Source organism: Pinus tabuliformis, chromosome 2_1 (assembly GCF_031772625.1).
Source record: "Pinus tabuliformis cultivar Carrire ecotype Pingquan chromosome 2_1, CPIR1, whole genome shotgun sequence".
NCBI classification, from domain to species: Eukaryota; Viridiplantae; Streptophyta; class Pinopsida; order Pinales; family Pinaceae; genus Pinus; species Pinus tabuliformis.
In genome coordinates, this window is record NC_142299.1 from 594,691,499 (window position 1) to 594,707,946 (window position 16,448).

A 16,448-nucleotide genomic window follows, 5' to 3' on the forward strand; every position below is an offset into this window, starting at 1 on the left:
TAGCTACTATATAGCACTTGTTTAAAAATGATTCAAACTTTTTTGCAGATAAATAGAATGAAGGTCAAAATATAATTGTGGATAAATAGAATGAAGATCGAAATATAAATGTAGATCATTAGCAGGCATAAATATGCACAAGTATCTCATATTAGTCAAATTCTCTTTATGAATGGACCCTAAGACTAAATTTATATACCATGGCATGAAGCTAATAATCACAATTTTCATCATCTCTTTAATAAAAATTAATAAATAAAAAAGTGTTTACATAATTTGAATATATATATATATATATATGTAAATAAATTATTAATTTTATTATATTATTTTTAAGATACAATGTAATGTATATGAAAATTATTTTTTGTTTCAATATTTATGTAGTGATTTTTAGATATTGTTTGAATTGATTCATAATTAAAATTATTATTTTTAATAAATATTATAATTTTTATTATATTAATTTTTATTGGCTATGTTTTTTTTTTTATATTTTGTTGTAATTAATTTTGATAATTATTATAATTTTTTTGGTTGTAATATAATCTTATTAGTCATTATTAATTAATATACATTTATTTATTGTTACAATTTATTTTTAAAACTATATGAGTGATGAAGAAAATTATTTCAATTATTTTTAATAATATTTTAAGAAATAAAGTGAATACGTCTAAAAATAAAAGGTTATAATCTTAATGTTATTGGAATTGAGTTTGAAAAATTTAAATGAATATATTGGAATTGAATGAAAAATTTTAAATTTCTATTTGACAAAATTTTATGTTGGAAGTAACACAAAGTAAAAATCAATAGATTTATATCAAAGTAAAATATGGGATAAAGATTCTTGTTAATGTTTTTTTTGTCTGCATCGGTTCAGATCAGTAAATTTGTTTCTGAAACCCTATTCCAATAGTTGGCCTAGCCATGTCGATCTACATGGACTGAATTTTTTTGTCTGCTCGGTCCCGAGGGCTTTGGGCAGCATTTCCTCCTACATTGGTGCAGACACACATGTCCCAGATCCCGAGGGCGTAACTCGAGCTTTCGGCAACATTGCCTCATATATTGGTGCAGTGCAGACTCACATGTTCTAGAACACAATGGAGGGGCATGCAATCATTAATTAAGGTCAAATATTTTTATGAGAGATTTTTTGAGTAAATTACATGATATCCAAACATTTTACTATTAAAAAATCATAATTTTTTTAATGATGAGTTGATTTTACAAGTTGAAAAATAAAAACCTAAAAAAAATAACTCGGATTAAAGTGGCCAAACAAATAGTATTTAAATAATTTAATTTCTAATATTTTCATATGGTACTGAAAAACCATTGAAATACTTTTGATTTCATATATGAAATGACTCACTCATTCATATGCGATGAAGAAGGATGACTCATAGGACCATTAGGCGGAAGAGACTCTCTTACCTTCCATCTATCTTTAGGGTAGGTCTTTATAAGTCTTTCTATTTAAGTGTATTTATCTATGTGTATTTGTGTGGTGTATTAGAAAAAGAATATTTCTTTAACATGAAATTTTGTTTATTTATTTGTTTTTTTTTTAATTAACCTGAATTGTTTGTTCCTTTAACATAAAATCTATTAGGTCATGATTATGGTACTAGGCATATATATATAATTGTTGGAAGTAATGCTTCCATGTTAATTGCCATTTAAAATTATGAGTCAATTTAAAAATTAATATTTTTAATGTATGAATCATAATCATGATCTAGATATGTTAAAGTCAGTAATTTAATATTTGTACCTGTAATGATAAATAAAAGTATCAAATTTGATTTGTTGTGTGTTATCCATCTCTCAAATTTTTATCATAATATCAGACCAGATACTGCCTTGATTCCCTTATGGGAATGCTGGGAATGCCAGGGAGATGTGAGAGAGCTGTGAGTGTTACTTATACTCTGTAAATAAATTAGGGTAGGAGAATTCGCTGTGTAGAGTGTTTGTTGTGAATATGTTTTAGGGTGTATGATGCTTTGCTGAAAAGTTCTGTTGTGGCGGTTTCTTAGATCTATAGATCTGAGTGTAAGATCTCCAAAACTTGTGAGATTCATATTGGTGTCTTATTTACTATGGGATTCGTTGCTGAGGAGCTACAACTGCAGCTGGTGAAGACAGTGTGAGCTTGTGAAGACTGTGTGAGCTGTTGGGATTTTCTTGTTTCCAGCAAAGTTAAGGGAGATTTCTCTGTTTGGGATTTTCAAACGGAAAAAGGAATTAGCAGAGTCGATCACATAAAGACACTTCCGTTGCATAAGAAACACGTAATACATCTTTTTGTTTATGAAATTTTCCTGAGATACGACAACCACGTGATATCCAGATCAGTGGTTTGGGAAGCATTATTTATTTTTTGTGGCCTTGAATCTCATTCTTCACTTCTGAGGGAACGAGATCTCTGCATCAGGTCTTGTTTTTCTTGTTGCAGGCTCATTAAAAATGGCGTGGCAAAGCTTCACTAATAGATCTGCGTCTAAGGATGGCGACATCACTGTGAGAGAAGGAAATTATTGTATCACTTCTCCAGCGCTGTCAAATTTTCAATTTGAAATGTAACTGAACCATTGTATTTTCCAACTGAAGCTATTTCCAAATCACTTGCTGCAAATCTTTACAGAGAAGATATACTTCGAAGCTACGAACAGTCAGGCCTGGTACGGATGGCATCTAAAAGCCTAGGTGATTCAGATCTGGTCAGCAGCAGCAATGACAGCTAACATCAAGATGAGAGAGAATCTATGTTTGAAGACCACCACCAGGTCCAAGAGGATATCAAACTGGACATTCGAAGGGTTGGTGCACGTGAACAAGGAGGATTGTGCAGCGGCATCTGATTCTATTCAATTCCGAGACGTTGAAATAATAAAAAGTTTCTCCCATATTTTGCAAATAGATAAGTGGCGTGCGAAAGCAACCGTGGAGGAAATTCGCTACAGAGATAGACTCTGCACAACAGGGGACTGTACTTTGGCTCAACATCGCGGCTCACGCCTCTGAGCATGCCACTTTCCAAGGAATTCGTGTCAATCAGGACTCGTATTTGATCAACAAGGCCACTAGTCAGATTTATGCAAGCCTCCCAAGCATTGTTAATCAAAATCGTGGCACCACACATCCATGGTTCAAATTATTGCCTTATCATTCTTGGATCCTCACAATGAGATGGAAAATGATATGAGTCACTGCGCTGAATTTGTGGTTTTCTGGTTGGATAAGTGCTTAATTGGTTCTGTTGCTAAGGGTTGTGTTAAAAATTGAGAGATCACATAGAGACTGCACACGCAATGAACCAAGTTTTAATGTTTTATTGATTACACGGACATTATATATATAGGAATACATGATCTTTCTAGATTAGAGAATGGTGGATCTAGATTACTAAAAATAGTTAGTACATCTATTAACCTAGAAACTCACACAATACAACTCAAGGCAATTTTGAAGTCATGGAAGCATTACTTCCAACACCCTCCCTTAATGCTTACATGTAGAAAATATAAAAAACCCATATTATAATAATAAATAAATCTTTTTCAGATTTGTCTGATATCGTCATTATCAGTATCCACATCCACTATGGAATCTTGCAAACACTGGTTTTTCACCACCACATCTTCGAGCTATCACTTGACCTCCATTTAAAACATAACAGCCTCAGACCATCTTTCACGTTCTTTGTAGAATTAACGCTTCTCGACCTCTCGGAGCACGACAGGTCAGTGTCGATATTGAACCTTCCTATTGACATACCTCCATCTATTGAACACATTGTCTTCTGATGTATTCCTTGGTTATCTAGGAAGGTAGTATGAGTACTGAATGTATTCAGAAGTCAATTTTACAAGATGACCTCTTAAACACTTAATCAAATTAACCTGTAAGTTGATGTTCCTGGCTCCACACGACACCCCGAGCTTATAACAAATTATACATAATCAAATTCGTGATATATTCTTATGTCACATATACATCAATAACCACCAATTTAAAAATATATTAATATGTTTTACAATTTTACAATTGGTTCTTGATTTCATTACACTTTAACAATAATACTTTACTAGCCCCCGTCTTCAAAGTAGATATTGGACCAAAAATCACCCAAGGATTAGACACTGCATTTCATGCCTATGATAATTGATATGAGATATGTTCACCATAGCTCATTGGCGAAATCAATGGTTACTGCTGTGTACACTATAGAGCTCTGCCCATTTCTTTAAGTGGGGAAATATAATCGCAGATCGTTGTCCTTGATAAAAATGGCAATGTTTGTATTAATGAAAATAAAACCCACTGGTCAGCTCTACGAAAGAGAGTCTGAACGAGGAGAATCTGGCTCTGCAGAATGCTCTACATTGTTCATCAACATTACACATTAAATAGAATGCATGGTTTTAGGGAAGTTAGAACAACATCCTAAGAAATAGAAACTAATTCCTATCCTCAGACTACATGAACCAACTCTACCTATTCTAGGACATTCTCCATTATCTTCAACACTCCCCCTTAATGGGGAATGGGTTCACATATATGCCTAACATCTCCCTAAACATTTGAAATTTTACTTTTCCAAGGGGCTTAGTGAAAATGTCCGCAACATTATCACATGTATTACAATATTCTAGATGAATTTCTTTAGATTGCACTTTCTCCCTTACAAAATGGAATTGAGTATCAATATGTTTCATGTTTTTGTGAAACACCGAATTGTTGGCTAGCTTGATTGAACTTTGATTGTCACATCTGATTGTTGTTGCGACTGTATGTTCTTCCCCAACATCCTGGAGAAGTCTCCGCAGCTAAACCGCCTCACATGTTGCTGCACACATGGCTTGATACTCTGCTTCTGCTGAGGACAAGGAGACTGTATTCTACTTCTTGCTGCTCCAAGTGATCACCCTGGATCCAAGACTGAATGCATAACCTATTATAGATCTGCGATCATCTACATTTCCTGCCCACTCTGAATATGCAAATCCTGCCAATATAACATCAGAAGAGTCAATGTGAATAATTCCTTAATCTACAGTACCTTGTAGATACCTCAAAACATTCTTCGCTGCATTTCAATGGCTTTCAAGTTGCTTAGACATAAATTGGCTTAACACACTGACTGGATAAGCCAAATCAGGTCTAGTGGTGGTTAGGTAGATCAGACTCCCAACCAGCTATCTGTAAAGTGTTGCATTCGCCGCTTTTGAGCCCTCCTCACACTGCAATTTGATGTTCTGCTGCAATGGTACCAGTGCAGACTTACACTAATCCATTCTAAACTTTTCTAACAAACCTTAGACATACTTTGCTTGTCACAGAAATGTTTGACCTAAATCTCTCCAGATCTTGAGACCTAAACAGTATCTGAGTTCACCGAGATGCTTCATCTCAAACATCTATGACATTTGTTCCTTGATTTCATCAATTAGATATATAGCATCACCTATAATTATCAAATCATATACATATAATGAAATCAGCACTACGCACCCTTGTTCATCTTTCATGGTGTAAAGATTAGGGTCATTCTTACTTCTATTGTAGCCAGCTTGTAGAAAAAATGAATCAATTTTCTCATATCAGGACCTGGGAGCTTGTTTTAGTCCATAAAGTTCTTTCTTCAACATACAGACTAAATGTTCTTTTCCCTTCTGGACAAACCATTCCGGTTGTTCTAAATAAACTTCTTCTTTTAGTTCTCCATTCCAAAATGTTGAATTTACATCTAGTTGGTGCATCATCCAATGTTTCTTAGTAGCTAAAGCTATTAACATTCTGATGGTGTTCAATTTAGCTACAGGGGCAAAGGTTTCTTCATAATCTATCCCTTCTTTTTGTGTGTACCCCTTTGCAATGAACCTAGCTTTCAATTTTTCTATAGTTCCATCTGCATTAATTTTCGGTTTATATAACCATTGGCAACCTATGACCTGTTTTCCTCTAGGAAGTTCAACCAATTCCCAAGTGTTGTTTCTGATTATTGAATCATATTCCTGTTCCATGGCTATTTTCCATTCATTACTTTCATCTGCTTCTTTATAACTAGATGGTTCAACCACATTCAGCATACTAGTTATAAAATCATTTTCCCTATATCTTGCAAGAATTTGAGCTTTCCTACCTGATCTCCTGAGTGGTGGGGTGGTCGTTTCAAACCTTATTTCTTCCTGCTGCTGCTACTATTGTTGTTGCTATTGTTGTTGCTATTGTTGCTGTTGTTGTTGCTGCTGTTGTTGTTGTTCATCCTCTTCCTTTGTTTGCTACTGACCCTAATTTTTCTCTGCTTCGTCTTCTTCAAAGTACGGAATGTCCCATCTGTCATAGTGCTCATCAGTTTCTTCACTATCATGCTCATGGAATTTAACATCTCTACTAACAAAGATCTTGTGAGTAGAGGGATTAAATAATATGTATGCTTTATATACCAAACAATACCTTATAAAAGTGCATTTGATGGCTTTTGAGTCTAATTTCTTTCTATCTTCCTTGGGTATGTGGGCAAATGCTTTACATCCAAATATTCTTAAGTGTTTTACTGCAGGCTTATATCCATACAAAGCTTCAAAAGGAGTTTTAAACTCAAGACTTCTTTTAGGACTCCTATTTTTAAAATAAACCGAAGTACTCACTACTTTAGCCCAAAAACAATTTGAAAGATTCTTACCTTTCAGCATACTTCTCGCACATTCCACGAGAGTTTTGTTCTTCCTTTATGGCACTCTATTCTGCTGTGGAGTATGGGGTACTGTGAACTACTGCAAAATTCCATGATCTTTACAATATCTGATAAGCTCTTCTTTCTTGTATTCTCCCCCTTGATCAGAATGGAGAATTTTTATCTATTTCCCTGTTTGTCTTTCAATCATATTTTTAAACTACTTAAAGTATTCAAATGTATGACTCTTCTTACTTAAGAAACACACCCAAGAAAACTTTGTACAATCATCAATAAACAGTAGGAAATACACTACACCTCCTAATGATTTTGTCTGCATGGGGCCACAAAGGTATGTGTGCACTAAATCCAGTATATCCTTCTATTTCTTTTCTACTCTAACAGGGAATTCTTCTCTATGCATTTTTCCTAAAGTACAAGCATCGCAATCATTATGTACTTGATTTAGCATAGGAAGATCTCTTACCATTTCTTTCCTCTGTAGTAACAACAAATCATTGTAATTGATGTGGCTGAATCTCTGGTGCCAAAGCTCTTTTGTAGTCAGGCTCGCTACTGTCAATGCTCGAATCGGTGCAAGTCTCACATCCAACTTGTACAGTCCTCCTGTTCGGATCCCTGTAGCAATTGTCTTCATTCCATATAACAGATCCTTAATGTAACAGTTAGATTTTAAAAATTCAACTTTCAAATCTTGATCTGTAATCATTGATACATAAATCAAGTTCTTTGTTATGCCAGGCACATACATTACATTATAAATTTGTTTGATATTACCATCAGGTAGAATGACAGAAATTTTCCCACATCCTTTGATTTGATGACTTCTGTCATCACCTAGGTAAATATGTGCGCCTTCATTGATCTCTTTAAAAGCCTTCAGCTAGTGCTTGTTCCCTGTTATGTGTGTTGACACTCCTGAATCTACATACCAGATGTCTGCATCAACATTTTCATCATGATCTGCCATGAACAATCTCAAATTCTGCACCTTATCATTGTTCGCGAGATGACCTGCATCTCTCTTTGGCTTCTGCTATTTTTCATGATATTTCTTTTTCCTACATTCCTTGGCAATATGACCCAATTTTCTACAATAAAACCATTTAGTTTCAGAGTCGGTTGTATTCGGATGCATACATTGGGTCAGATTTGGCCGTTTATGTGAACTTGCTATGTTTTGCTGTTGTGGACCTCCTTTCCCTTTGTGGAAGTTTTTCCTTGCCATCAATGCAAGATCAGCACTCTAGGACTTCAGAGTCGATCTCCTCTCTTCTTCCTGCATCAGTATACCTGTCAACTCTTCAAAATGCGGGATCTTTTCTCTGGCATTTATCCCTATGATGAACATCTGATAATCGTCAGTGACACCATTCATTGTAATGGTCACAAGATCTGTATCGTCCATTGTATGACCAATATCTGATAATTTAGTTTTCAGATCCTTGATCCTTGCTATGAATGAATCAATTGTTTCATTCTCCTCCATCTTCATGGACAAAATCTTACTCTTGAGAAACAGAAGACGATTTGAATTTCTAATCTCGTACAATTCCTTCAGAATTCCCCAGATCTCGTTAGCTGACTTACCTTCTCTGATGTGTGGTATAATGCAGTCTTTCACTAACATCTTTAACATTGTCTTTTCTCTGCTTTCTCGTTTCTCTCAATCTGGGACTGTTGCTGATCCAACCGCAGGCCTCGGCTCATCCCCATTCACAATCGTCCAAGCACTCTGCGCTTCTAGCAAAGTCTGCATCTTAAACTTCCAATTTGCATAATTGGAATGATCGAGCTTGTTATGCTCGTTCATGCATGCTTCAAATATGTTGTTATTCATCTTGGCGATTTAGAAAAAAAAAATTGACAGGTAAAAGATGTTAAATTTACCCCAGATCTGTGACAGAGACAGATCACTGTTGTTTGATTTCGCAACGCACAAGCAGATCACCGTGGCTTTCTTCTCAGCCTCCAGACAACCTTCTGTTGTCAGCTACAGCCTTGTTCTTGGCTTCCCAACTCATCTTCTCTGACAGCTATAGCCTTGTTCTTGGCTCCCTCATGTAGTTTCTTTGATTTACACGATCGTCGCAACTATATGCCCAATATCAGAGACCGTCACATAAATTCACCAATTTTTTGAGATGAGTCGCATATATATGCCCAATATCCGAGACGGTCGCAAAAATACACCAATTTTCTGAGACTGTTGCAACTGTACACTGGAAAACTGCGACAATTGAAAGATAAAAAAATCGAGAAGTGTAATAGTGCTATCTTTGCGACTATCCACTCAAAACCTACAATGATTTCGGTTCAAAGAACCACGCACCAGCCAGCGTACATGTTCCTCAGCTCTGACGCTCTGATACCATGATAAAAATGGCAATGTTTGTATTAATGAAAATAAAACCCACTGGTCAGCTCTATGAAAGAGAGTCTGAACCAGGAGAGTCTAGCTCTGCAGAACGCTCTACATTGTTCATCAACATTACACATTAAATATAATACATGGTTTTAGGGAAGTTAGAACAACATCCTAAGAAATAGAAACTAATTCCTATCCTGAGGCTACGTGAACCAACTCTACCTATTCTAGGATATTCTCCATTATCTTCAACAGTCCCAAATGACTGTGATGCAGCCATTCGATCTAGAATATTCCATGCTACATGTAGCCACAATGCCCTTCTGGAGCTCGATTTGGCTAAAAGTTCATAGACACAAAAAATACTTCTTCACTACTTGACTTGGTGAAATGAAACAAACAACCCTTTGCAGGCATAGTCATGAGCAACAATTAAACTCTACAGTTTTGCAGGCCGAGTAGACTGCTCGAGCCTTCTCCTTGAATGTCCTGATGACCCATGACAAGTCAAGAGCAGATCGAATTTTTTTCGAGCATCGATACATTGCAAGATGTATCTTTTGTCTTTCTTTTACACAGATCCTCTTTCCACTGTCAATCATCAAAGGCACAAAAACTCCAGATCTATTCAAGAAACAAATATACACACAACTCACTAAAAATAAACTCTCACACATTAAATATAAATGGTCACACACCTATACTAATACGTACAAAAACAATAACATTGAGGCTCTCTCACATCTTCCTGGCCCTCCTGTGAAGGAGTGAGGCCAGAATAGGCTCCAATACCAAATAAAAAATTGAGAGAGATCACAAAGAGACTGTATACACAACAAACCAAGCATTAATGTGTTATTGATCACACGAATATTACATATATAGGAATACATGATCTTTCCATATCCGAGGATGGTGGATCTAGATTACTAAAAATAGCCAGTACACATATTAACCTAGGAATTCACACAATACAACTCAAGGCAACTTGGAAGCCTTCAATATTAAGTAGTGTCTTTTCATTTTTTAATTAGTTAAATTTGTGTGAGTTTGATATTTAGAAGTGTGTTATTGTTCAAGTGTAATGTGAAAAATTAAATGAATAACCAATTTTAAAACATATTAGCATATTTTCAAATTGATGGTTCTTGATGCATATGGTGACACAAGAACATATCACTAATTTGATTATGTATAATTTGTTATAAGCTTGTGATGTCACGTGGATAGAGGAACATCAACTTACAGGGTAATTTGATTATGTGTTTAAGAGGTCACCTTGTATCACTGACTTCTAAATACATTCAGCACCAACACTACTTTCCTAGATAACTGGGCACTATAGTGGAAGACCACATAGGATGGCCCAGTATCGAGACTTGCCCGTCGTGCTCCTGGAGGTTGAGAAGTGTCAATTTTGCAAAAACCATGAAAGATGGTCTCGAGCGTCTTTGTTTTAAATGGAGGTCAAGTGACAGATCGAAGATGTGGTGCTGAAGAAAGAGCAGTGTTTGTGAGATTCGAGAGTGGATGTGATTGTTGGTGATGACCAGTCAAACACATATCATATTATTGTTGTAATATGCATTTTCCATTTTCCATTTAAGCATTAAGGGAGGGTGTTGGAAGTAATGTTTTGATGTCATCTGTAGTTGTAATTAGGAGTTACGAAGAGTCAACCTACAAGTTGGCGTTTCCAATATATGAGTCATAATCATAATGTAGATGTGTCGAAGTCAGTGATTTATGTCTTATATATTTGTAGCTATAGTGAAAAATAAAAGTATCAAATTTGATTTGTTAGGTGTTATCAATCTCTCAATTTTCTATGAATAATTTACTCACCCATCTTTACTTTGTCCTCTCAAACTTCTGATATTAATTTTCTCCACTCTAACAGGAAAAAAGCAAGTTGAAAGAGCATCATGAATAGACTGCAACTTCATCATTAACCAATAAAAGTGAAACCCATTTCCAGAAAACAAAATGAACTTTGCGGCCTGATTGGCAAAATTTTGGCTCACATCACATAGTAATAGTGATATAACAACTTTTACCTTAGAAATATTGGGATTGGAAAGCTAAAACGGGAACTAGGTTAAATGCTGCTGCAGCAAATGTAGAAGTGTAGTACGTCCCTGGAATGTAGCAATTCTGAATTATTGCGAACCTGTATCAGGAAATTAAAAAATGATTTTACTTTAGTCTATTGTAACGCTGTTTCTACAATACGAACCAACAGAGAAAAACAAAGGTCCCATATGTAGCAAATGCTCACCCGCTTCCAAGGAAGAAAATTTGCAAAAAGATGGACCATGTTAAAGGCGGGCGTTCCTTTCTGCAACAAGTATGACAGATTACTTAACTCAGAGCTATAGCTAATGATCTATATTTGTATCTATTATGATGCCCTCCAATTCAACGTGTTTATTTTGTGAGCGAATAGTTGATATCATTGAAATTTTTTATCGGTAGAACAACGATAAAGATAAGAATCAATCAAAATTTTTTATGTTTAAACCATCAATTAACAAGATAATCCATTTAATTACGTTGAACACTTCAATGTTATTATTTTATTTTTATAGAATAATAAGGAATTCATATTGAATACTAATCCGAGGGGAATAAGTGCTACGCAAGTTCTTTTAAAACTATTTAAATTCGAGTGCTATTTTTCCATTTTACCATGCATGTGAATTCCATAGACACCCGTACTTACGTCGAAACAGCGTTTTAGTTGAGATTAACATTCTTATCCCATTAGAGGGGGGTCTGATGAGCCTCGGCTGATTTTTAATGCATCTTTATTCACATGGGTTCTTTGGTGACATTGTGTTCATTATTTTATTGAAAAGAATGGAGCAGTGTAATCTATTGGCATCTATGGACGCATGGACGTTAGCATTATATAATCAAAATTAACTTATATTCTTGTATATTAATATGATTTCATCATAGTTACGTTAATTATGTCAGGTTTAGGTTTTCATTAAAATGTTTGATATATTTTTATAATGTTTAATATATATATATAGTTTTGTTAATTGATAATTAATGTCTTCAACAAGGATTATTTGATATATTTTTATAATGTTTAATATATATATATAGTTTTGTTAATTGATAATTAATGTCTTCAACAAGGATTATTTGATTTGAAATTAAAATATTATTAGTATGTGTATATGGATATGAGAGAGGATGATAATGACATGCACATGACATTTTTAGTAAATTTGACTACTATCATCTAATTTGGCTTAAAGTGATTTAGTATCACTCGTATTAGTTGGAAAAATGTGATTATGTTTAACAATGGTATATTATTGTTGGGTATCATTTACTATAATTTCACGTAGTTGATTATAATTAACTATTTTGATTAAAATTAGTTTTTGTTGATTCTTGTTTACCATCATGATTATATTGACCATGGTTAAAGATGGTTGACTATCCTTGATTAGAAAGTTATGGCTGTTTGTAACATTTTTGAAAAGATCAAAAGGCCTAACATCATCACCATGGATTTCACCCAAAAGAGTCGTCCATCTAGGTCATTTTACATTTGGAAATGGAAAATAATCTGGATTAATAGCCCAATAGAAAGCTTTAATAAAATGAGGGATGACTTCACTTATTAAGCTATCGTAAATTATCTAAAATTTTCAAGGCTAACCTAAATATACTTTTTAATATTGACTATGTAGAAAGTGTTGAATATTGTGTTGTTGTTGATGTCAAGGTTAGCAAGGGACCAAGGTCGATGCTCCACTGAAGGGGAGTCTAGCTATGAATGTCAATCAAAGTTAGGGGGAGATTGGATATGTAAATTCAACTAAGATTACAATTCTACCTATTAAAAAAATGCCAAATCCTTATTAATTAGGATAAGTGAGTGTATTTCAATGAGCAAATGACTAGATTGTGCAGAAATGTGAAGGTCGGACACAAGATAAAAGGTGTGGTTTGAAGACAAGGAGGAGTAGAGGAATGTAATTTGGTATAGTGGAAATGTACCCAACTTGTTGTTGTGTTTACAGAGGATAAAGGTTGGTCCTAAGCAAGATGAGCCCTACCATATGAACAAAGGAAATAACACAAAGACATCAAATTGTTGGGAATTTTTTGTTGATGTCATCCAACAAGAAATTTCATGTTAATTGAAGTCCGTCCCTCAAGATATTGCTCCATTGAATATTTTTGAAAGTCTCCTTTTTAAAGTTATGTCACTCTCATACAAACAACCTCCTCAAGATGGTCTCATAGCTCCTCAATAGCTATCCATTAAGAGTGATAAAAGGAACACTGGCATATGTAGTGTTGATTAATTTTGTCCCCATCCCATATGGTGTTACATATTATCTCTCATAGGTATGAGATACCATAAGATCATGAAATAAACCACCTCTCTCAACCAATTGGTGGATTTCCTTTCAATCACCACATTTCAACATGCAGCCAATACATTAGTTATAACATCGTAATGTTATAGAAAATAATCCACATTCCAACTCTTGCATGTCGTCATGAGAACATAACATCATTATTATCACAATATTCTCAATAGTAAAAACGACATGCTCATGCATGTCAAATATGCATGCAATAGCTGCATGCTTCACATTATCACAAGTTATAATGTTAACATATTGTATCCAATATATATCATGATATCACATAATATTTTAAACCACATATCAATATACTCTCATACTATAACAAAATAAATCTAAGAATCATCTCAATAATAATGCAAAAATACACCATAAACATTATTATCATGATTCATCAACATCAACAATTTTCATGGTTATAAAATATACATTAATTAATTTTTTTTAATTAAACACTCCGAAATATATAATAATGATTGAAATTATAACTTTTGATATTAAAAGAGATTCTCTTAATTATATTTCAAAATTTAATGATATATAAATTACTAATTTATATATAATATTATTTAAATGAGAACTTCTTGTATCTTTATTTATCACAAATAATTTATTTTTCCATAATATCAATACAAAAATATAATAATAGAATTGAATAAAATAAAATTATATATATAATATATATTCATAATATTTTAATGATTTTTTAACATTTTTTTAATCACTTTCTTCATAAAAAAAGTCTCTCTTTTTCTTTTAGTTAAAAATTCCAGGTTTTAATATGTTATGCTATCCTTCCTTCACTAACTTGGAAAATAATTCACATAATACCTTGTACATTTAGAAAATACACATATATCAAATTATTTTACTTTTTCTATACAAGTTTGACAATCTAACCATGGTATTATAATACACAGGGTGAAGTTCATGCCAAAAAAAAATTGAGATCCTCTGGAAATCATGTTATAAAGTAAAATGGGGCCTCTCGAAATCATGTTTAAATGTAAAATACACTTTATTTATAAAATCTGAAGTCCACTAAGGCATGAAGCTGATTGATCAGTTAGCTTCATTGATCAGTTTTTTCCTTTTTCTATTATTCCAAACAGAGCAAATAAAAGATATTTTTAAACTATATAACCGAGTATAAAGAGATTTTATAAATGAGAAGCAAGAACATTGCTAGTGCATGGTTCACCGCCATGAATTAATGGAGGAATGTCGACTTTCCCAATTTTATTTTCCTAATATCCTTTTCTTCTAAACTAATAAGTGCAAATTCTAAACTTTTATGTTTAAATTGTGGATTTGATTGAAAATTGAAATCGATTTTGTGTCCTAGAATTTTAAAATTTAAATTAGAAAATTGCAATTTTGATTAGAAAACAATCCCGCTATTTTTCAATACCCAATCTTAAGTTATTTTCGACTCCCAATCTTGTCAATTCTAATGGAGTTTAGCAGATATTAAATTTATTTTCGACTTCCAATTTTATCAATTCTAATGGAGTTCAGCAGACATTAAATTTATTTTCGACTTCCAATTTTGTCAATTCTAATGGAGTTTAGCAGATATTAAATTCAGCACGCCGATAATTATGTATATATATGGAAAATTTGTATTAAGAATAATAAATTGCCTATTTTGTATTTCAGAGCACACATTTTTTTCAGCGGGGAGAGAATCCTTGCTGAAGAGTCATAATACATCAATATTGCCGAAGCGAGCAGATTTTTATCATACAATATTTATCGCCGAAGCGAGCAGAATACGTCATATCGAAACACATAGGCGTCATTCTCAAATATTGCCGAGACGAGCAGATTTTTATTATACAATATTTATCGCTGAAACGAGCAGAATACGTCATATCGAAACACATACGCGTCATTTTCGAAACAAATACTGTTGCGCCTCCCGCAAGAATCAAACATAACTGGGGGTGCGAAAGCCAACCGCCCCAACCATCACATCAAGAGCGCACATTACCTAGGAAGTAAATGAGAATTTTAAATTAAAATAAATACAGATGGATAATATTCCAAATAAAGATAGCCTTTTAGGTTGAATGACTGTCATGTTTTTCTGTAAAACCCTAATTTGAAATTTGAAATAATTAATTTAGTACGGATAATATTAATTTCGACCATCGAAATATTTTCAAATCTCTACACATTTAGTTAATTTAGTACGGACAAGGTTAAGTTGTGAATTTTATTTATTCTAAATAATTAATTTGTTTCAAGTAGCTTTATCCAAATAAAATAATAAAATACAACATTTCTTACATAATGTTTGATGTTAAAAAAAGTCCCGGCAATTAAAATCATCTCAGTTTTAAAAAACATTGTGAAGGCAAATTGTGAATTTTTTTTGGTAGAGAAAAGGGTATTTTGATTTAATTTCATATTTATTTATTGGTTGATTTAATCCGTTACTAATAGTTATAGTTATATAACTATTAGTTGCTGACATAGTTGACGCAGCGTAAGAATCTCTGCAATTGGTTCACAGCTGCAATTGGTTCTTGTCTGTGATGATATCTAGAAACTTATTTGCAAACTCTAAAACCTGTTTTTGCAGAGATTTCTGCCCATTCCAGATCGTATGACCCAAAAATTTGATAGTGGTTTGAAATACCTCTATCTTCTTTTTGCTAAGTACCAAACCATTGTGCTTAACCAAATTCTTAAAAATATTTATATGTTTAAAATGTTTTGGATGTTCTTGGAAAATATTAATACATCATCAATATATACAATTAGCCAATCAAAGTATGGCTTGAAAATACCATCCATTACCTTACGAAATTTTGATGGAGCATTTTTGAGTCCAAAAGGCATGACGTTCCATTCATAATGTCCTGCAGGTATGCTGAAGGCAGTGTTAAATTTATCTTTCTCAGCGATCGCCACTTGCCAAAATCTTGCTTTCATGCCTAGAAAAAATCTTGGCACCTGCTATCCT